At 44.2% G+C, this 24,906-nt stretch overlaps 1 protein-coding gene across 6 annotated transcripts in view; it reads left to right on the forward strand.

The window, feature by feature from the left end:
• Window positions 1-24,906, forward strand: part of PHF10 (PHD finger protein 10) — a 363,357-nt gene that overhangs the window by 218,399 nt on the left and 120,052 nt on the right. The window lies entirely within an intron of this gene.

Genomic DNA, 24,906 nt, shown 5'->3' on the forward strand with positions numbered 1-24,906 from the left:
TGAATGCCTATATTCCCTGCTTATATATCGTCATTTGGCACATGATTATTTATTTGAACAACAGGTTGGCAGCCCATAACCTCTGAGCATATATGCTACCCCCTTTACCCTGGGTTTTGATGACTACAAGCTTTCCACATTACTCTCTACTGGTAACTGTGATTCACCCCCAACTTTGGTATTTATTGACTTATACTTCCTATTACCTGGTTCCCCGTACCATAATGAGTATACACACTCTCTGCTTTCAACCTCAGTTTCTAGCTGCCATATATTTATCCTGAGGATTATCCATCTTTCGTGGTTCCAGATTCTATTGATCCATGGTATTTATTCTTGTTCTCCTGTTTTCCTCTTTTTATTAATTTCTTTTTATCTTGGTGTTATTTATTCCCCATTACCTTGGCTGCATGTCTGCATCATTCTTTCCTCTTTTTCCCCCCGGTCTCTTTGTTACATATGTTACACCTACATTGTTCCTTAATATTCACTATAGCACCCATATGTGAAGGCAATTTTTCTAGTCACCTTTTACAGGTTCCGCCGTATTCTGTGCTATGTGTGACCCCTCCACGTGGGACTGCGGTTCACTTCGGATTGTATATCTTGTATTGTACTCCTTCCTTGAGTTATTTATCACTCAATGATGATTTTTTGGTTTTTCTAGTATGTATATTATCAATACTAATACCTATATTATTTGTCTGTTCTTTATTTACATATACAATTTTGTTGAAAACCCCTGCGGGGTAGAAACGTTGGGCGATCACTCACTGGAGAACCAATAAAAGAAAGTGAATTTACATTTATATTCTTCTGACTTGCTTCATCTTTGAGTGCCAGAACCTTGCTTACTTTATATCTTGGACTATGTTGTGTTACTGGCACCTGTCTCACTTAGCCGAGCCCGGTCTTTAGATTTTGTGGAGCCTTGTATTGGTGGCTGATGTGAAGCCCAGGTTAGTAATGGAGAGACGACAATAAGACACCCCCATTACTAACCCCGTAGTAAAGGATATTGCGATTTTTAATCAAGATACGGCCATAATAAATTGTTTTATTGAAATAAAATTGCATACGGTTTAAATAATTGCCCAGTCCCCGAATCCCTCTATCTTCTGTAAAAAAAAAAAAAAAAAATAAAATAAAAACCAACCATATCCCTCACCTGTCCGTCGTCATGACGTAATCCGGATTGTCCCTCGGCGATCCGAGTCACTTCTACAGCAGCCACATCAATCACTGATGTGACTGCTGTAGAAGACAGCACTGTACACTGACAGGAGTGTAATCACTCCTGTCAGTGTACATCACTGCTGCAGGAGTGAGGTCAGCTCATTAGCCCCAGTGACCTCAGCATCAGTGGTACGGCGTAAAGTGAGGTCCCGAGCTCATCAGCTGATCTCCAGCTGAGAACTCGCGTGACCTCAGTCCCGGCAGCAGCAATGTATACTGCTGGGAGCGAGCGCGTTCCCTTTAGTGTACTGCTGGGTGATCATGGCGCCGGGGGACATTGCAAGAACAACATGAGGATGGCGGGGGATGCCGGACCGGTGAGAGTAGTGTTTTTCTTGTTTTTTTTTTTCACTCTCTGTGCACAGCCGTCAGCTTGGCTGAGAGGACTACTGCTCCCCTCAGCCGCGCCGCTCTCGCTGTTGTTAGGCGGAGCAGCGGACGGATGATGAGAGAAGTCATCCCCAGATGACCCGGGTACCAACCAATGTGCGTTTTTCCAGCATATTTGACTCATTGACTAGTCAAATACGCAGCAAGAAAAATCATCAAATCCGCAAATACATGCAGGTTTGCTGCGGTTCAATTAAAGTCGGTGGGCGGGAAATGCTGCATAAACTCTACATAGAATGGACATGTAGCGGATTTAAATGCAATGACAATCCTGAGCGGATTACATAGTGTTGTTGATGCATTTCCCCACGGAAAAAAAACAGCGAAAAAACACTTCAATAACGCTACGTGTGCACTTAACCTAAAGGGGGCGACTGCACTATTGTATTGTAGGAAGGATGGATGGGGTCATGTATATCGAGATTTTGACCAACAACCTCCTTCCCTCAGTAAGAGCATTGAAGATGAGTCGTGTCTGGGTCTTCCAGCATGACAATGACCTGAAACACACAGCTAGCGCAACTAAGGAGTGGCTCCATAAGAAGCATTTCTTGGTCCTGGAGTGGCCTAGCCCAGGGCTGTGGAGTCTGTCGTGCAGTCTGAGTCGGTATAAAATGGACCGACTCCTAAAATATATAATAAATTGGGTACAGTAATTCAATGCAGTTTGTGGGGAATATGTTTTCATAAGAATTTGGGAAAGTAATGAAATGTCCTATAAATGTCTGTCCTATTCCTGATCTAAGGGTCTAGACTTTTAGCGGAGATGAATCTGTGCTACAGTAAATTTATCACTTAAACATGAGCCATATACGAAGGAGTCGGAGTTGGAGTCGGTGTCTTGGTAATTGAGGAGTCTGAGTCGGAGGTTTGGCTTACCGACTCCACAGCCCTGGCCTAGCCAGTCTCCAGACTTGAACCCAATAGAAGATATTTGGAGGGAGCTGAAACTCAATGATGGCCTGCGACAGTCCCGAAACCTGAAAGATCTGAAGATGATCTGTATGGAGGAGTGGGCAAAATCCTTGCTGCAGTGTGTGCAAACTTGGTGAAGAACTACAGGAAACGTCTGACCTCTGTAGTTGCAAACAAAGGCTTCTGTACCAAATCTAAGTATAAAATACTTATTTCATGCTAGAAAATGCAAATTCTCTCCCTCCCGACATGTGGCTTGTATGTACGGCTCTGCGGAAGCTGTGATACCGCAAACCGCTATACATTTCCTTACGATCGTGCGAGCTCACGCTGAGCGCTGCAGTGATCGGGTGCAGGTGTTCGCTCTATAGGAGTTTAACCCCTCTTATGCCGCAGTCATTAGTGACAACTACATCGAGCAGCATCGCAGAGGGAGGGAGCTTTGTCTGCTCTCATCGGCACAACGTGATTGTTCTCCATGGTGACCCTGTGCTGAAACATGGCCATGGGTCACTCAGGAATGGTGGCCTGTAAGCTCAGAGCAGGAGCTGACATGCCTCCATCCTGCTTGTGAGACGCCAATGTGATGCCCTGCAATTCAAAAGCATTGCAGAGGATTAGATCAGGGATCAGGGCAGGGAAAGATGATGTCCCATCCTGTGATAATCTTAAAAAAAAAAAAAAAAAAGTTAGCATTTTTTTTTAAAAAAATCCCAAAATAAATCACACAAAAAATGAAAAATTATTAATCCAGTTAGTTTATTGATGTAAAAAAAAGTACACATTTGGTATTGCCATTTCCGTAAAAATCAGACCTACAAAACTGTCCCACTAGTTATCCCTTTCAGTGAACACCGTAAAAAAAAAAAAACGTATGGAAATAAAAATGGTATCGCTCAAGCTTAAACTTGTTCCGCAAAAAAACAAGCAGTCATACAGCTCCATCAGCGGAAAAATTAAATTGGTCATTGCTCTCAGAAAAAAGTGATGCAAAAATAATTTTTTTCTATAAAATAGTTTGTGTAAAAGTAACAACATAAAAAATGATATAAATTTGGTATCGCTGTAAGGCTATGTGGCCACGATGCTCTGGATTTTTCCTGAGCGTTTCTGCATCTCCCTGGCTGAAAAAACGCATGCGGATTGTACATGCGGATTGTACATGCGTTTTTGCCACCAGGGACAAGCAGATGTGAATTTTCTTCACATGCATTTCCGCTTTAGGGTTGACAAGCTCTTTCCAAGCAATTTTAGCATCACTTGGAAAGTGCTGGACAACTTGGTCACACTATATAAATCCATGCAAACTGCATGGATTTATATACTGTGACCGAAAGAATGGTAAAAAATAACAAATAAATATTATACTTACCTTCTGATGGCCCCCGGATTCGTTGTCTCTCCTTGCCTGCAGCTCGCGGTAGCTTTAAGGACCTGCCGACGTCAGCGGTCGCGTGACCCGTCACATGACTAAATGATGTCACCGCAGGTCCTTTAATCTACCGCGAGCTGCCGGCAAGCGGAGACAAGGACTTCGGGGGCCATCAGAAGGTAAGTATAATATTTTTTTTTTTTTATCTTATTCTTTTTTTTTTTACAGGTTCTATGGTACCCAGGTCCGGAGGAGAGTCTCCTCCTCTCCAAACCCGGGTACCATCCGCACATTGAAACGCATGTAATCCGCATGTACAGATCCAGTGATGCGGATTACATGCGTTCCAAGTCAATGGTGGTGAAAACGTCGCGTTTACGCAAAATAATTGGTAGTGCTGCGGATTTTTCCGCAATGATAATTCGTAGCGGAAACTTAGGGTATGTGCACACGATGCAGAAATGAAGCAGAAAATTTCTGCATCATTTCTGCATCTCCCTGGCAGAAAAAACGCATGCAGATTGTGCATGCGTTTTTCCTGCAGAATACATGCGGATCCACATGCAGATTCACATGCGTTTCCGCATGCAGATTGACAAGCGCTTTCCAGGCGATTTTAGCATCACCTGGAAAGTGCTTGACAACTAGGTCACACTGTATAAATCCATGCAAACAGCATGGATTTATATAGTGTGACCCGAGAGAGTGTATATACTTACCTCCGATGGCCCCCGGTGTCCCGCTCACTCTGTTCTCCCGGCAACTTTGAATTGAAAGACCTGCCGACGTCAGCGTCACGTGACCCGTCACATGACTCTGACGTCACCGCAGGTCCTACAACTCACTGCAAGTGCCGGGAAGCAAGCGGGAGCGCTGCGCGGGCCGACAGAAGGTAAGAATACATTTAGTTTTTATTTTATTCTTGTTTTTACAGCTTTTTTAATGGTACCTGGGTGTGGATGAGACTCTCCTCTCCTCCACACCCGGGTACCATCCGCACATTAGAACGCACCAATTACGCAAGTACAGATGCAGTCTTGCGGAATTGGCGCGTTCTAATGCAAGTCAATGGCGGCGAAATCGCCGCGTGTCCGCAAAATTAATTGACATGCTGCGGATTTTTGACCGCAGCGTTTACGCTGCGGAAAAATCCGCATCATGGGCACAGCACATGCGGATTTCCATTCGGGAACATTGCTTCCCTTCTACCATGCGTTTTTCATGCGTTTCCGCGGCGTTTACGCAACTGCAAAAACGCCGCGGAAACGCATAAAATACGCATCGTGTGAACTCAGCCTTACGCGGCATGTGCACAGCGCATGCGGATTATCATTGGGGAACAAGGCAGACCTTCTACCAAGTGTTTTTTAAGCGTTTCTGCAGTGGAATCGCCGCTGTGGAAACACTTAAAAAACGCATAGTGGGCACACAGCCTAATTGTGCTGACCCGGAGAATAAAGTTGCCTTATCAGTTTTACCACACCCAGAATGGCATAAAAACCAGTTCCTGAATTGCTGGTTTTTGTACATTCTGCCTCCTAAACACCGGAATAGAATGCGATAAAAAAACTTTGTGCTCATAAAGGGTACCAATAAAAACATCATCTCGTCCTGCAAAAGACAAGCCTTCACTGCATACTGCAAGTAATGGTGTAAAAAATAAATAAAACCAATTCTTCACCTGCTGTTGATTTTAATCTGCCTTTCAGAGATTGCACTAAGGCTCGGCTCACATTTATCCAGTGCAAATCTCTGAAATACGTGATTCAGACAGAACCACTTCAGACAGATTCCCTGTAATGATGCAGTCTGACCTGTGATCCAGTGGTGTCCGTCTTTTCTTAGGCGTGCATAAAAGCGTGGTATGCCAGTTTTGTGCACTAATAAAAATTCACCGTAGAGGTGATGTATTAAAATACACACCTTATTACCGTGTTTCCCCGAAAGTAAGGCCTCCCCGAAAGTAAGGCAGGGTGGGGGGTTTCGGGGGGTCCGCCAATGTAGGGCACCCCCCGATTGTAAGGCGGGGGGGGGGGGGGGGCGGGGAATGTAAGGCTGATTGGCCGATCAGCCTGTTCGTCACAGGCTCCCTACCGTAGTCCCTGCTGGCCACCAGCCCGAGCTGTGATTGGCCAGTCAGCCGGCTCGCAGCTGATTGGCCGAATCAGCTGCGACGTCACCGCCTACAGGCTCGCTCCGATTGGTCCAGCTTCCCCGGCATCCGAATCGTCAGCCCGGCACCGCAGAGGAGATCGAAACAGAAGGAAAGTAACGGTAAGTTCCGAAACTCTCTCTGTCTGTGTGTGTGTGTGTCTGTGTGTGTGTGTGTGTACGGTATGTGTACGGTATGTGTATGGGTGCCGTATGGGGCTGTATGTGTCAGTGTGTGTACGGTACCGGTACGATATGTGTGTGGGTGCCGTATGGGGCTGTATGTGTCAGTGTGTGTACGGTACCGGTACGATATGTGTGTGGGTGCCGTATGGGGCTGTATGTGTCAGTGTGTGTACGGTACCGGTACGATATGTGTGTGGGTGCCGTGTGGGGCTGTACCGGTACCGTATGTGTCAGTATGTGTGGTGGCAGAGTGGGGGGCAGAACCACTGTATGGGGATGCTGCAGGGGGGAGGATGGGGAGGGTTGCCGGACTGTTAATAAATGTTAATTTTATTGTTAAAAAAAATTGTCATTTTTTTTCCCAATGTAAGGCCTCCACCGAAAGTAAGGCAGGGTGGGACTTTTGGGGGTAAAATTAATGTAAGACAGGGCCTTACTTTCGGGGAAACACGGTAACAAAAATTCAGAGTTTGCTTTACTATTTGCTCAAATTTAATTAAATATAACTGTTAATAAATAATTAATAGAATACAGTAGACAAAAGAACACCCAAGTGATAACCACATGTGAGGGACTGACACTGTCACTATAAAAATCTCTCTCTCCTCCCTGCCTAACTGCGGAGGTTGGCACCCGGAATTCCTGCACATGTGGCGCCCCCGCTCCTCTGCGGCTGTCCCTTCTTTCCCTATTAGGCCCTCTTACTAGATATGGACTGATATAAAGTGCTTGGTGCTATAAACCATATTAATAATAAAATACATGCACATAGCCAGTACCTCTACAGTGTGACAAGGCGACAGATATCTGACCGACCACAACAGATGTATCACAAGTTGCCCTATATATTAATGAAAAAATATTGAGCCGAAACGACTGTAGATGTCAGCGTGATCTAGCACTAAATGGACAAATCCTTATTCTTACTCCTAATGTGTCCCTACCTGCCAGTAGAGGTTGGCACCCCAATCCTTCGCCTGTGGCGTCCCCACTTCTCAGCTGCTCTCCGTTCTATTCCTGTCTCGCCCTAGTGGGAGAGGGAGAACCCCTAATTCTTAAATGCAAAAAAAGTGAAAAATCAAATGGCTCAATTCACTTGCAATAAGTGCAATATAACAATGACAATTATCATGTGATATCTCGGTATCAATGAGGCTAACAGTTTGAGCTACGTAACATCAAAGACTATTCCCTTAATACATAGTAGACAGGGGCAAATATACTAGAATACCAAACGATATAGGGCTTACACATGAGGACCAGATCATAATAAACATTCAAGACAATACAATCTATGCACCTGTGATCAACTGATCTTATGATATACAATAAACATCAGAGAATTATTTATGCTCCTTACAATATAGGAGCTATACACCTATAGTCAACTCATTCATGCTCCTTATGATATAATCAGCTCAGTCAACTCATTCAAGCTCCTTATGATGTAAGAGCTATACACTTGTAATCAACTCAACAGGTTTCTCATCTCTATGAGGTTCATCAGGAGTAATACAAGTGACTTTGTGCTCAAAAAGGGTACCAATAAAAGCATCAACTTGTCCCGCAAAAGACAAGCCTTCACTGCATACTGCACAAGGAATGGTGTAAAAAATAAATAAAACTAATTCTTCACCTGCTGTTGATTTGTTTATTCTGCCTTCCAGAGATGGCAGTAAGGCTCGGTTCACATTTATCCAGTGCAAATCTCTGAAATACGTGATTCAGACGGAACCACTGGAGGAAGATTCCCTCTGAGGCAGATGGAGACACTGTGGATGCAGTCTGACCTGTGATGCAGTGGTGTTCGTCTTTTCTTAGGCGTCCATAAAAGCGTGGTATGCCAGTTTTGTGCACTTATAAAAGGACATTGCAGAACAGAGGCCAGAGGGAGTCCAGAGTAACTCTGCTGCCTCATTATAGTGAATGGATCCTTCGGGGGTTTCAGCTGTCATGTCACGCGGAGATTTAGATGGAAACCCCAAAGTAAGTGCTCAGCGCAGAGCCTTGGATGAATGTGATCCAAAATGTTATGTAAAATGTTCCGAGTAAAAGCTTCAAATCAATCCATACATCAAAAGCAAGTCCCTACTCTGGTCCACCATCTGTTAACAGAAATATAGGGGTTTCCACGTTTACTGGTAGTAAAAAGGCTCTGGAAAAGTTCTATGGCTCCTCACCCCGAAAAGAAATTCAGCAAATTTTGCGCTCCCATATCCAAATGCCCCTCTCCCTTCTGAGCCCCACAGTGTGCCTGAACCACATTTTAGTGCCCACATGTTTGGCATTTCTGTAGCGATGAGAGCCTGCTTAATTTCCGGTTGCATATCTCCAGAGGCATGAGCTGGGAACTACAACGGCAGTCTGCAATTTTCAGTCCGCAACATCCACTACTAATATTTCCTGGAAACCACCCATGGAGTTAAAATCGCCACTACACCTGTAAATAAATTCACAAAGGCTGTGGAAAAGCGCTATGGCTCCTCACACCCAGCAAATTCTGTGCTCCCAAATCCAAATGCCCCCCTCCTTTCTGAGCCCCAGTGTGCCTAAACCACATTAGCATCCACGTTTGGCTTTTAAAGTAGTGTTCAAAATAGAAATGTGTTCAAAAACATGAGTTACTCACAAAATCTTTGCACTAGTTTTTATTTCCATGCATTGGGAACATTGCTCACTGTTTTCTAATTCAAAACATGAAGAGAAATGTACACTGCTCAAAAAAATAAAGGGAACACTTAAACAGAATATAACTCCAAGTAAATCAAACTTCTGTGAAATCAAACTGTCCACTTAGGAAGCAACACTGACAATCAATTTCACATGCTGTTGTGCAAATGGAATAGACAATAGATGGAAATTATTGGCAATTATCATGACACCCTCAATAAAAGAGTGGTTCTGCAGGTGGGGACCACAAACCACATCTCAGTACCAATGCTTTCTGGCTGATGTTTTGGTCACTTTTGAATGTTGGTTGTGCTTTCACACTCGTGGTAGCATGAGACTGCCTCTACAACCCACAGGAGTTTCTCAGGTAGTGCAGCTCATCCAGGATGGCACATCCATGCGAGCTGTGGCAAGAAGGTTTGCTGTGTCTGTCAGCGTAGTGTCCAGAGGCTGAAGGCGCTACCAGGAGACAGGCCAGTACACCAGGAGACGTGGAGGGGGCCGTAGGAGGTCAACAACCCAGCAGCAGTACCGCTACCTCGCCTTTTGTATAAGGAGGAACAGGAGGAGCACTGCCAGAGCCCTGCAAAATGACCTCTAGCAGGCCACAAATGTGCATGTGTCTGCACAAATGGTTAGAAACCGACTCCATAAGGGTGGTATGAGGGCCCGACGTCAACAGATGGGGGTTGTGCTCACAGCCCAACAGCGTGCAGGATGCTTGGCATTTGCCACAGAACACCAGGATTGGCAAAGTCGCCACTGGTGCCTTGTGCTCTTCACAGATGATAGCAGGTTCGCTCTGAGCACATGTGACAGACGTGACAGATTCTGGAGACGCAATGGAGAGCGATCTTCTGCCTGCAACATCCTTCAGCATGACTGGTTTGGCAGTGGATCAGTAATGGTGTGGGGTGGTATTTCTTTGGAGGGTCGCACAACTCTCCATGTGCTCGCCAGAGGTAGCCTGACTGCCATTAGGTACCGAGATGAGATCCTCAGACCCCTTGTGAGACCATATGCAGGTGCGGTTGGCCTTGGGTTCCTCCTAATGCAGGACAATGCCAGACCTCATGTGGCTGGAGTGTGTCAGCAGTTCCTGCAAGATGAAGGCATTGAAGCTATGGACTGGCCGGTCCGTTCCCCAGACCTGAATCTGATTGAGCTCATCTGGGACATCATGTCTAACTCCATCCACCAACAGACTGCACCACAGACTGTCCAGGAGTTGGCGGCACCACAGACTGTCCAGGAGTTGGCGTATGCTTTAGTCCAGGTCTGGGAGGAGATCCCACAGGAGACCATCCACAACCTCATCAGGAGCATGCCCAGGCGTTGTAGGGAGGTCATACAGGCACGTGGAGGCCACACGCAATACTGAGCCTCATTTTGACTTGTTTTAAGGATATTACATCAAAGTTGGATCAGCCTGTACTGTGTTTTTCCACTTTAATTTTGGGGGTGACTCCAAATCCAGACCTCCATTGGTTAATAAATTTGATTTCCATTGATTATTTTTTTGTGATTTTGTTGTCAGCACATTCAACTTTGTACAGAACAAAGTATTCAATGAGAATATTTTTCGTTCAGATCTAGGATGGGTTATTTGAGTGTCCCTTTATTTTTTTCAGCATTTTTTTTATAATTTTAACTACTTTACAGAAAATAACAAAAAATAAACATTGGGCTGCTCTAAAAAAAAAAAAAAAAAAAAATAGCAGTGTCTGCATTTGTCTTTACAGTATGTACTTTTTTTTTGGAGGATTTAGCATTCCTTTGAATCACTAACCTAATATTTAGAACTGCTTCACATCTATGTTGCACAGAGTCAACCAAATTTTGGCACCTGTCAAAATAAGTTATACCAAAAACAGTGATTAATCTGGTTATTCATATTGGACTGCTATTATTTTGAATACTACTGTATATAGCGATGAGAGCCCGCTTAATTTATGGGGTGCGTATCTCCAGAAGCAAGAACTGGGCATAATTTCCTGGGCACTGCAATGTACTGGGCACTAGAGTGGAAGATTTGCAGCTTTCACTCGGTAACATCCATTGCTGCTTTTTTTTGTGGAAAACACCCCTGGAGTCAAAATCATGACTACTCCAGTAGATTATATTCCCAGCTGTGTGTTATTTCAAACTTGGGGTCACTTGAGGGGGATTCTGCTCTTATAGCACTTAGGGGCTCTGTGTATGGAGTCCACAAACTATTCTAGGAAAATCTGTGCTTCAAGGGGCTAACGGCGCCCCTCCCGAGTGTCGCCGTGTGGGTATGCAGTACCGTACAGCCACATATAGCGTACGTCTATGTTCAGCAGAAATTGTGGAACAAATTTTGGTGCTATTTTTACCCATTGTCCAGTGAGAAAATGGAAAATCTGACGCTTAAACTAAATTTTGCTGGTAAAAATGTTATTATTCTTTCTTCACTGCACAATTGAATAAAATGCTGTAACACACTTGTGTCAATATGATCACTGCACCCCTAAATGCGTTCTTTGTGAGGTGTAGTTTGTAAAATGGTCACTTATGTGGGGATTTTTCTGTTCTGGCATCTCGGGGGATCTACAAATGTGACATGGCACCCTCAAACTAGTCCAGCAAAATCTGAACTCCAATATGGCGCTTCTTCCCTTCTGAGCTTTGCACTGTGCCTCAAAAGTATTTTTCGACTGTATATATGTACTCAGGAGAAATTGCACAACAAATTTTGGGGTCCATTTTCTCCTGTTTATCCTCGTGAAAATAAAAAAAAATTTGGATTTAATGTAAACTTTTTGTGAAAGAAAAGTTAAATGTAAATTTTTTCCTTCCACATTCAATTATTTCCTGTGTAGCACCTGAAGGGTTAATAAACTTCTTGAATGTAGTTTTGATAACTTCGAAGGATGCTGTTTTCAAAATGCTGTCATTTTGGGAATTTTCTGTCATATAGACCCCCTGAAAGTGAGTTCAAGTGTGATGTGGTCCCTAAAAAAAAAATAAATAAATATGGTTTTGTATATTTTACTGTAAAAATGAGATTGCTGTTCCAGTTTTAACTCTACTTGTTAAAGTAGACATGTGGGAAATGTTATTTATTTACTATTTTGTGTGACATAAACTCTGATTTAAAACGCACATGTCAGCAGGGTTGTGCTCAGTAAACCACATACACTGTCAGGTGGGCACCGTTACATGTGGGCGGCGGTGCCATTTTGCTGCATGTAAATTTCAGGATTTGTACCACAATTATACAGAGCACCACATAAAGCCCCTCCCCAAAGGCCCGCCCCAAAGCACGAGAATATCATTATCTCAAAACTGAAAATAAAGATTATAAAAAAACACAGGATTGATTTCATCAACAAAGGTGTCATATTAATCAGTGTAATGGCACCCACCTGACAGTATGTAGTTAAATGAGCACAATCCTGTTAACCGGTGCGCTTTAAGTGCATAAAAATAAAAAGTTTGAAAATTGCTACATTTTCAAAATTTTCACCAAATTTCAGTTTTTTTTCACAAATGTAAGCAATAGCGAATAAACTTTACCACTATCATGAAGTACAATATGTCACGAAAAAACAATCTCAATCAGTGGGGTACGTTGAAGCATTCGAGTTATTACTTCATAAACACTGGTCAGAATAGAAAAATTGCCCTGGTCAGGAAGGTGAAAACGGGCTTTGTGGTGAAGGGGTTAATTATGTAATGATTTTTTTGGATTTTTTTTTCATTTTGTCTCACACTTGAAGTGTACCTACGATCAAAATTACAGACCTCTCCATTCTTTATAGGTGAGAACTTTCAAAATCTACATTGTATCAAATACTTATTTTCCCCACTGTAACATTTTTTCATCGCTGTCAATTCAGATTTTTGGGAGGCAGAATGAACAAAAAATAGAAATACAGGATTTCCTTTTTGAGTTTATTTTTAATGCTGTTCACCATGGGATAAAGTGATGGCTTCATTCTTTGGGTCAGTACCATTACAGCGATACCACATTTATATATTTTATCCAGGACGTCCCTCCTGACTGCACCACAAGGTGGTTGTGCTTCTTATCCTTGATAGGGACAGGAAACACAGAAGAGGTTAAATAGCCCCTCCCCACCACCACCCTCCTGTGTTTTTCCTGTCCCTATTGGAGACAAGACGCAAGAAGAGGATTCTACAAGATTTCAGAGGCTCGGGGGGCTCAGTAGGACTAAAACCTTACCTCCCCTGTTGAAAGAGTCAGGCGGATACCTCCCTAAGGTCCCTCCACAGTACTGTCGAGCTGGGTGCTCCTGGCGACAGCCCATCCCTTTCTAGAAGGCTCTGGGCTCCTGCTGCCATAGAGAATCGGCGCTGACGCCCAGGTGGCCGCTCCATATGGATCGCGCTCCTGGAGTCTTCCGGTTGGTGCCGGGGGTAAGTTTGGCGTCCACGTGGGCAGCGCACATTCCCGGACGTGCGTGAGGCTCGATGACGCACTTCTGGGGGCGTGTGCTCTCACTGGAAGTTGCTGTGCCGGCCGGCGCTTCTGGGAACCCTCCCGTCACGGTGTGCATTCCAGCCTGGAGCGCACATGGCGTGGGAGGGGAATCTCAGGTGGCAGTGCCGGCCGGCATCCAGGAGAGGGCTTCCAGTCCCTGGAATATCAAAAAGGAATGGCGTGCGTTCCAGGAGGTCACAGGGTGTTAGTTGTCCTAGGTCGCCGTGGCAACAGGACCAATCTCCAGGAAGTGGCAGCAGATGATCTGAAGCCAGGTGAGACCACTATTTAATGGCTAGGTGTTAACCAGACTATCAGGTCTGCTGGATCATGGAGAGCCAGAGTACTAGCCGGTTGGTCAGACGTTCAGTATGTAGAGCCATTCCTAGATCACTGCAAAGAAACATCCAGGCGTTCCACATCAGCTACTAGGAAAAGAGCGAGCAGATGTGCTACTTGTAATGTTAGACTCCCAAGTGGCTACAGCAAAAAGCTCTGCGAGGAGTGTATTGCTAAAGTCCTCAAAGATGAACAGGCCTCCCTCCTGTGTAGTATGAAGGCTATAATTAGGGAAGAAGTACAGAGTACGGTGTCTGCCCTTATACTGCTGCAGTCTCCCGGGCCTAAAACACCTAGGTGGAATATAGACTCTAGTTCAGAAGAAGGCGAATTATCCTATTACTCTGACCAAGAGACTGATGAAGACACAAGGCCCGTTTTCTGAAGAGAAAAAGGAATACCTGTTTTCATCAGAGAATACTGACACTCCTTCAGGCGGTCAGGGACACTATGAAGATAGAGGATCCCTCTGAACCGTTATCTGTACAGGATGAAATGTTTAGCGGCCTTAGAGTCCGCAGGAACAGGGTTTTTCCCGTGAATACAAACATACAGGCAATGATCTTGATTTCAGGAATCACCTTCCCTTTGACCCAGACGAGATTAAGGTTTGGGAGGAGACTCCGAAAATCGATATAACCGTGGCCAGTGTAGCTAAGAAGACAGGTATTCCCTTTGAGGATTCTTCCAGTTTAAAGGATCCAATGGATAAGAGATCAGAGGACCTTTTTAAGAAGACCTGGGAATCCTCTTCAGCCATAATTAAAGCAAATATCACTGCAACCTCTGTCGTCAGGTCAATGCATCTCTGGATAGAAGAGTTGGCAGACCACTAAAAAATCAAGACTCCTAGAGAAGAGATTATGAAGTCTCTTCGCTTACTGAAGATGGCAACAGATTTCATGGCTGAATCTTCAGCAGAGTCAGTCCGGTTTGCTGCAAGAAACAGTGCACTATCCAACGCGTCAAGAAGAGTTCTCTGGCTGAGAACATGGTCAGGAGATACGCATTCTAAAAATAAACTGTGCTCAATTCCCTTCTTAGGCCAGCTGGTTTTCGGGCCAGTCCTGGATGAGCTGATAGAGAGAGCTCCTGATAAAAAGAAAGGATTCCCTGAGGAGAAGCCAAGAAGAATGCCCTTCTTTCGGAAGACACTTTCTCATCCCAGAAAAGACTATAAAGGAAAGGGAAAATCAGGAAGGATGAGCTACCCCAAAGACTGTAGAGGAAGAGGCTCCTTTCGTAACCAGGGATCCGGCTCCAATAGACAATGACGCCAGAGGAGTAGGGGGAAGACTTCAATACTTCTCTGGGGGCTGGCAAGAGATAACCAAAAATCAGTGGATACTACGCACAGTCTTTAGGGTACAGGATCGAATTCACCCGTACACCTCCCAAAAGATTTTGCCTAACATCGGGACAGTCTCCAAAAGACCATCAGAGACTCCTAAAAGATGTAAAGAATTCATGAGTTTAAAAGTAGTGGTACAGGTACCACAGGCTCAACAATATCAGGGCCACTACTGAAGTCTATTCTCCATAAAGAAACCAGAGGGAGATTTCCGAACAATAATCTACTTAAAACCATTAAATCAGTGGGTTCTCTACAAACAGTTCAAGATGGAATCCCTAAAATCCATCATACCTTTAATAAAGGAAATTCAGTGATGAGCATGTTAGATTTAAAAAGTGCCTATTATCACGTTCCTATACTCCGTCATGCCAAAAATTTCTCAGATTCGCAATAAAGGATCTGGGGGAGATACATCTTCAATTTTGATCTCTCCTCTGCACCCCGAACCTTTACGAAGCTGATGGTAGAAATAATGTATTTTCTAAGGGAGAAAGACATGCTAATCATCCCATATCTAGATGACCTGCTTCTAATAACAGACTCGGCAGACCAGATGAGCTCCCATCTATCCACAGCCATTTCAGTTCTGGAAGGTCTAGGTTGGCTGTTAAATTTAAAGAAACCAAAGCCCGAACCAGAAACAAGAAAGATCTTCCTGGAAGTTCTCCTGGATTCCGACCTGCAGTAGTCCTTCCTCCACACGAACGAGACAATCAGGAAAGAGATCCAGTACATCCAGAGAAAGAAATGGATCTCAATAAGGGGCTAATGACCTCATGTATCTCCTGCGTCCAATGGGGTCAATTCCATTCAAAAACTTTACAACGAGAGATTCTAGCATTCTGGGACGGCAAAACAGCGACATTAGACAACAAGATGAGATTATCAGAGTGCAAAAGAGTCTCTATCTTGGTGGACTATTCCAACAAACCTCACAAGTGGCAGACCCTGGATTAGCTTACCTTCCCTAAACATCACTACCGACGCAAGCCACACGGGCTGGGGAGCTCACATGGAAGGCCATTACCTTCAGGAAACATGGCCGGAAGCGATAAGGAAAAGATCCTCAAATTACAAAGAGCTCAGGGCAGTGTGGGAACATTACACAGATGTCAGATCAGTCACTGCCATATACCTAAAAGGAACGAGGAATCAAATAGCAGATTTCCTGAGCAGGAGAACAGTTCAGGCCACAGAGTGGTCTCTAAACGAAGTTTTCTTTAATTGACACATCACTGGGGTATGCCGACAGTAGATCTGTTTGCCTCAAAAGAAAACTTTAAAAATAATTTTTCTCACTAAACCCAAGATACAATCCTGCTGGAATAGATGCACTTTCCCTGAGATGGAACATGGATCTGGCGTACGCCTTACCTCCTCTCGCATTAATTACCAGAGTATTAGAGTAGATTCAGGATAGCCAGACAACGGTAATCTTAATAGTGCCCTACTGGCCCAAAAGGAGCTGGTTTTCCCTACTGAAAATGTCCTTAGAGGACCCGATACTCCTGCCTGCAAGACAGGACCTTCTGGTTCAGGGTCCATTATACCATCAGAATCTAAAAATGCTATGTCGATTGGCTTGTATCCTGAGAAGGAGATGCTAAGGTCAAAAGGACTCTCAGAAGCAGTAATTTCCACAATGCAGGGAAGCAGGAAGCCAGTGACTTTGGCAATCTATCTGAAGATTTAGATGAAGTTTTCTTCAGAATCTAAGACTCCCAATTTCTATCACGTCAGGACCAGACATTCCAGAGATACTAGATTTTCTTCAGAAAGGGTTTGATAAAGGTCTAAGGCCCAATACTTTAAGGGTACAGGCATCAGCTTTGGGGTCATTCTTTGATTATCCACTAGCAAATCACCCGTGGATAGTCAGATTTATTAAGGCTATTAAAGGACCCTTGGGATCTCAATCTGGTATTGAACGCTCTGTGCAAAGAACAATATGAACCTCTAGACCAGGCACAATTAAAATTCATATTCTTTAAAGCTGTCTTCCTTGTTGCAATTATTACAGCAAGATGCATTGGTGAGAACCAGGCTCTTTCCATTCAAGATCCATACCTGAAGATCCAGGAAGATTGTATCATCCTAACATTAAACCCTGCATTTCTATCTAAGGTAGTTACCCACTTCCACAGAAGTCAAGAGATTGGTATAACCCTGGCAGAAAGTAGGCAGGACAATCAGAGAGAACTTACTTTCCACGCACTAGATGTTAAAAGAGAAATTCTACAATACCTAAAAAGCACGGAAGATTGAAGAATTGATTCAAACCTTATTATCCAATTTAATGGAAGAAACAAAGGGAAGAAAGCGTCAAGATCTACTATCGCTAGGTGGATAAAATCAACGATCAGCTCAGCTTACAGTGAAACAGGAAAATCTCCCCCGGAGAATATCAGGGCTCACTCAACAAGATCAAGGTCTGCTTCATGGGCAGAGCGAACGGGGGCCTCTGTGGATCAGATCTGCAGAGAGGCGATTTGGTCAAGTCTAAGTACATTTTGTAGACATTAAAAATTGGACGTTCTGTCAAACCAACAGACATCCTTTGGGAGGAAAGTCCTCCAAGCTGTAGTCCCTCCCTAAAGGAGTTATTGGATATTTCTCCTGGTGGTGCTGTCAGGAGGGACATCCTGGAGAGTAGGAATTAGTCCTACCGGTAAAGGTGTATCCATGAGTCCATCATGACAGCACCATTACATTCCCTTCCCTTGGATTTCCTGTCTGTTACGTGAGGTAAACATGTATAGAGGGAAATTCAATAAAACACATTGTTGCATTCATCCTGGTGTGTTACTTGGAAAATCACTGGAGGGTGGTGGTGGGGAGGGGCTATTTAACTTCTTCTGTGTTTCCTGTCCATATCAAGGATAAGAAGGACAACCTCCACAGAAATGCCTCCCCACACTATTACTGACCCACTGCCAACCCCTGTTATCTAGTAGTTTAGTTTTCCATCTTGTGGGTAGTGGTTTAGTTCTCCATCTCCAAGCGCCCTGCCTTCCAAGACTTGTGGCGCAGCCCATTCCCTGCCTGCCTCTAAAGCCACCAGACTCACCCAGTGCCCAATCAGCAAGATGTAATGCCCCTGGCCATGCTTGCTTGGCAGTGGTGAAATGCACCGTCAGACATAGATTTTTTTCTCCCCCACTGGAAATAGTGAATAAGACCATAGGATCAAGATCCCAGGATAGGTGTGAACTGTGCACAAATTCAGTCAGTACTGAGGTGATTGTGAAAAAATAGAAGACTTTAAAGTTCAAAGACATTTTAGTTCCATACCCAGTTTGATTGAACTATTTACTAAAAGTAAATCTCCTTTGCCAATCATCAACCCTTGTAAACAGGATTTAGGACTGAAATCCTCACTTACCCCTGAGGCAAAGAAAAAGGGAAAGGCACACATATAACAAAGGACATATAACAAAACTTGAACGTGCAGTCCCATGATATTCTTCCATGTGAACTAGTAATATAATGTATGCTACAGTAGACTGGAGTAAAAGTTCTTGGATATCCAATGCTAAACATTGGTAATATGCCAATAACTAATCAGATTTATTTCAAATAGTCCAAGAAACTCTGTTCCTTCCTTGTTCCTTGACCCCAGGCAGTTAATCCCATTAAAGAAGATTTTTCCAGAATAGATCATTCATTGTTCGCCTTCACCCACTAGGAGAGCAAATTGCTGTCCTCAGTATGCAAGTCCTCCACATTGAATGTTGCTTCCAGGCCGTTGTGATGTAATTAAAAAAAACCCTTAAAATAAAATTTAAATAAATCAAGATAGTAAAGGAAACCTCTTTAAATTACTCAGAGGAACGGGACAAAACTTGTAACTTCATTTAGACCCTTTGGATGCAACGTATTCAATCACAAAACCTATCGGGTTTCAAGTTATGATAAGCTCCTTCAAGTCTCCACCTCTTTAATTCATTAAAATCCTATCAATTCTGGATATCTTGAGAAGTGTAGCGTCACAATTGTGGGCGATCTTAAAAAGGTTTTCCACTACTTTAACATTACCTATCTTAAAGTTTAGGACATCAATCAATTTCTGGTCAGGGTCCACCACCCAGCACCCCTGCCGACCAGCTGTTATCGGTGTTGGCAGGCCGGAAGTACTCGCTTGTGGAGCTGGCCGTCTTCTGATAGTGGCCGCTGCAGGGTACTACACATGCACCTACTATTGATTTGAATAGGAGGCGAATGCACAGTATCCTCTGGCGGCCACTATCAGAAGACTGCCAGCTCCACAAGGGAGTACTTTCGGTCGCCTACACCAATAATCGCTGATGGGCGCTGATGCCGGGTAGGATGAGCGAACATGATCGGAAAACGTTTGTTCTGTTCTAATTCGGCATGAGCATTGCACATTGGGATTCGTGATCGGACCCCCGAGTGTTTGTATTCAAGATGGGCAAAATTCAGCCAAAGTGAGAGAAACTATCACGTTTCCACTAGTGTATTTTATAGGACTTTGGCTAGAATAGTGGTGCTGTATGATGAGGGTAAGGAGTGGAGAAAGGTGAGAGACGCCGGAGACTGTTATTCTTAATTGTTTTTTCTTCACTTGATGTGTGGAGATTCTGGCAAGCCAATCGGGGTTCAGGAACCATCCACAACGTCCAGACTCAAGTGCTTGTGTCATTGGCTGCCGAAGTCACATGTCCCTCTCCATATAAAGAAAGGGCTTGTTGTTTTGGCGGCAGTTTTACACTGTAACGGCACAGAGCGGCTGCTCCTGGATACTGAGAGAGTGAGATAGTTAGGCGCTTGCTTGTAAGTCAGATAGTTTAGATAGATAGGATCTTGTGTGGCTGTGAAATCAACCTTCCAGCAGATTAATAGTTTATGATAATAGTGTCGTCCAGACAGAGACACCAGGCCACATTTCAGCATATAACTCTGGTGCTGATATAGTGCTCCATGCAAGAGTACACCTTTTGAAACAATAATTTTTTTATATTACTACCGTGCTACATGAAGAAGGCCACATCTGCGCTTGTAATTGTTTTGTGCTGATTCATCTGTACCCAAGGCTCTACCGTGCAAAATCTCAATTTTTTCTGTTATTACCATGCTACAGAAACCATGCCACATTTGACCTTTTCATTCTTTTGCGCTGATATTCTGCTCCATCTAGGGGAGTTCACATTAGAAAATTTTTGCTTCTACTACTGTGCTACAGAAACAATGCCACATTTGAGATTTTAATTGTTTTGGGCTGAGATTATGCTCCATCTAGGGGTTCACAAAAAATTAAATCTTTTTTTCTGGTACTACCATGCTGCAAAAACAATGCCACATTTCAGCATTTAATTATTTTGTGCTAGTATTGTGCTCCAGCCAGGCGTCCACATTTCACAATCTAAATTCTTTTTGCTAATAGCGTGGTCCGGAAACCAGGCCAAATTTCAGCATATAAATATTTTGTGCTAATATTGTGCTCCACCCAGGAGTTCAAATTTCAGAATCTAAATTGGTTGTACTAATAGCGTGGTCTTGAAACCAGGCCACATTTCAGCATGGGACAGGGCTTGGAGCAGCATTTCTAGCTTAAACTTTGATTAGTAACCAGTGGATGAGTGACAGGTATAGGCCTGGTGCTCTGAGAGCTCTGCCAAATTCAAGCAACACACATGGAGACCCAACTTGGATTCCACACATTTCCAAGAATTATTTATTTTACTCACTTACATAGCGCCATTAATTCCACAGTGCTTTACAGACAATTTCCTCAGAGTAGAAATAGTATAATGGGGCTCTGAAACCCCTTCCACTACAGGCAACCCACGGGATGGAGACCCAACTTTGAAGTCTCCACATTTCAAAAAATTGTTAGTAACATCAGCAGCAGTAGCAACAGCAGGCACAGAAGCCACGACAAAGGCGTCACAGACTGCAATAACGCAAGATCAATGCACCACACTAAAATCTACATAATCTTTGCAGCCATTTTAAAAATGTGCAAAAGGGTGCAGAGGTCCTTCATCTGTGTCCACTCCGCCAGTGTGGTTTGCACCACGTCCGTATTGCATTGGCCCAGGCTATGCAAAATGACATACTGCACCAGTCACTGCAGCATGTGCAGTGTACAGAGTTGTCGGCACATCACATATCAACCGATTAACCAGTAGGCCGAAAGACCTCTATAGTAATGCAAGTCGATGACCTGCGGGTTGCGAATGTAGGAAGTTAGCACTTGGCAACCGTGGTTTCTTGCAGCAGCGCATCCAGGCCAGGACAGCGGCAGAGAAATTGCTGTTCCACCAGGATGAGTTTGTGAGCCATGCAAGGCACATGTGTGAGGTTGCCCCGGCATAGGGCTGCCACCAGGTTCGCACGGTTATTGCCTTCCCTGGCTCCACGTTCAGTGGAGACAGCCATTGCTCAAACTCGGTCTGGATAGCTGTCCACAACTCTTGAGCTGTGTGACTGCGATCTCCAAGGCATATTAATTTAAGTACTATTGTACTTTTGGAATGCGTGTCTCATTAATGGAGAAGTTGAGGGTGCAGATGGAGAAGGCAGAAACAGTGGAGGAAGTGTTCGATACAGAGGTTTGTCCCTCAAGCCTTCGTATTCCAAGACTTGTCTAGTGACACCTTGGTGTCTAGTGATTTAGTTCTCCATCTTCTGTTGAGTAGTGGTTTAGTTCTCCATCTTCTGGTGGGTAGTGGTTTAGTTCTCCAACCGCCCTGCAAGCCTTGGGGATTCCAAGACTTGTGGAGCAGCCCATTCCCCGCCTGCCCCTACTGCCACCAGAGTCACCCAGTTCCCAATCAGCAAGATGTAATGCCCCAGGCCATGCTTGCTCGTCCAGGTGTCTGTGGTGAAATGCACCGTCAGACATAGATTTTTTTTTTTAAGGAATGGGTGATGATGTCTGCAACATGCTAGTGTAGTGCATGCACATCTTTCTTAGAGAAGTAATGAGCAGTAGAGCAGCTGGTACTGGTTTACTGCGAAAGCAATCAGCTTTCGGAAAACGTCTCTATCCACCAGACGGAAAGGCATCATTTTCGTGGCCAACAGATTGGAGATAGTGAAGTTCAAGATCTTTGTTTTGGCATGTGTAGGAGGAAATAATTTTTTACGTGATCACAACTGCAGGAACGAGAGCTGGCTGCTGTGCTGAGAGGGTGGAGTAGGGGGAACACGACAAACTGCTGGACTGTGAGAGGTGCAGGCGGAGATGTTATGATGGATTGAGAAAGATGTGATGTGCTTGGTGTCTGACATCTGTCAAACAGCAGGCATGTTCACTCCCGTAACAGCTGACAGGCTTTCACTCAACCCATCTGTAGCGGGTAAACAAGTGGAGGTTCTGCATCCTTAAACCTGTTTGGGTTCTGCATCCGGAAACCTGTTTGAGAACACTTGCCACTGTGACGGAGGAAGAAGCAGCAGTTGCGGTTAACGGGGTGGCCAGTGGTTGGCAAGGCCCGCTAGTGCATTTTAGCGCAGTGAGACTCCCAGACTAATGCATATTGATCGCGCATGTGCCAGATTATGCATGTTGTAGTCAAATTATTGCAATTTTTGCCTCTACTCAGTAGTTTTTAACAAAATTGGCAGATAACGGGAGTTGTCATCCTTTGTAGTCTCCAAAAAGGCAACCCTTGCCGCGCCTGAGAACTGCAGACCCGCGACGCTGCTGGCCACAGTGCTTGTTGTTGTTGCATCACTCCGTGTCTGTGCGGTAAGCCACAACGTAACCTCCTCGTCTTCCTCCTACACTGCATGCATCTGGGCTCACACCAAGTGGGATCTACAACCTCATCGTCATCTTATCTGTCCTCCCACTCCCCGCCCTGAGAGTCACCCTCCTCCTCTTCCTGCCCTGACAGCGCAGTACAGTCTGCGTGCACCTCAGGTATGAGTCTCATCGGTATCACCTATATGCTGACGACACACAGATTTACCTTTCTGGACCTGATATCAACCCCTTACCAACCAGAATCCCACAATGTCTGTCTGCTACTTCATCTTTCTTCTCTGCAAGATTTCTAAAACCTGACATGGATAAAACCGAATTCATCATCTTTCCACCATCTTATTCCACCCCCCCCAACTGACCAATGGCTGCCCACTCTTCCCAGTCCCGCAAGCTTGATTGATCTTTCCTTCAACCCTGAGATCCAAACCCTTTCCACTTGCTGCTGACTCCAACTCCAAAATATCTCCCAGATCCGCATATTCCTCAACCATGAATCTGCAAAAACATGGGTGCATGCCCTCATCATCTTCCGCCTCGACTTCTGCAACCCCTTGCTCTGTGGCCTCCCTTCTAACTCTCTCAAACCCTTCCAATCTATCCTAATCTCTGCTGGCCGACTAATCCACCCTTCACCCCGTTATTGCCTGGCTTCTCCCCTCTGTCAATCCCTTCACTGGCTCCCAGAGACTCAAGTTCAAAACCCTAACCTTGGCATGCAAAAGCTATCCAAAACCTGTCTCCTCCTTACATCTGTGACCTAGCCTCCCAATACTTACCTGCACACAACCTCTGATCCTCACAAGATCTCCTTCTCTACTCCCCTTTTATCTACTCTTCCCACAAGCACATACAAGATGCATCTCCCCTACTCTCCAATTCTCTACCCCAACATATCAGACTCTCGCCTACTGTGGAAATCTTCAAAAGGAACCTGAAGACCTACCTCTTCCGACAAGCGTACAGAAATGTTCGGTGAACCATTTGGCGAACATCGGGAAGTTTGCCGAGCAGGAACGAACCGAACCTTGAAAGATTCGCTCGTCTCAAGTGCCGGGTGTCTGACACCCACCAATCAGACATTGATGGCCTATCTGAAAGATAGTTCATCAGTGCTAAAGTACAACCTCTTTAAAATTCTTCAGTGTATGTTCCAAATGTGTAACTTTTTCTTTTTTTTATGCGTGGATAATATCCAAGACATGTTTCCCCTTGTACCAAAGGCATTCGGAATCGTGTTGCTACAATGGCAGCTTCACACTAGGTTGTCCTTCAGATTCTTAGCCTGTCTATACTTGATAGTAGGTCTGCTGGGTACATATTTCTTCAGCATCGGATCTGTAGTCATATTCTCCTATTTATGTATTTGACCATATAGGTTCATTGTTTCAGAGAAAAACATTGTGCAGCAAATGCTCAGCCAGGCTGTTCCTCCATGGTTTGGGCAACATGGATTGAGGTTTCCTTTCAAGTTTTATTATAGAAAAAGCCTTTGACTTCCGCTCTACAGGTGGTTGTCTTGTTTCTAATTAGGAATTGTGACAATAATGTACTACAGTAGTCACCCCCAATATTGTTATTCGGAATCCGTGTCCATTTTGGGGGAGTCGGTATAAAATGGACTGACTCCGACTCCCAAAATATATAAGTTGGGTACAGTAATTCAATGCAGTTTATGGGGAATATTTTTTCATAAGAATTTCGTAGTTATGTAATGTCATATAAATGTCTGTCCTATTCCTGATCTAAGGGTCTAGACTTTTAGCGGAGATGAATCTGTGCTACAGTAAATTTATCACTTAAACATGAGCCATATACGAAGGAGTCGGAGTTGGAGTCGGTGTCTTGGTAATTGAGGAGTCTGTCGGAGGTTTGGCTTACCGACTCCACAGCCCTGGTCAGGCAGCCTGTTTACATGGCAAGATAATTATGAAACAAGCATTTATAACACCACTCTTTTATTATAATCTTGTAGTATTCGTTCCCCTTAAATCTCTCTGGCTGTTCCATCTTTTCTGTACTTGTACATCTTACTTTTAGATCTAGGTATTGTTATTCAATATATTCATATTTTTTGTGTTCTTGTTTAACATTTT

This window comes from Phyllobates terribilis, unplaced genomic scaffold, assembly GCF_046119375.1.
Source record: "Phyllobates terribilis strain yellow unplaced genomic scaffold, ASM4611937v1 Scaffold_3__8_contigs__length_932513732, whole genome shotgun sequence".
In the NCBI taxonomy this organism is placed as follows: Eukaryota; Metazoa; Chordata; class Amphibia; order Anura; family Dendrobatidae; genus Phyllobates; species Phyllobates terribilis.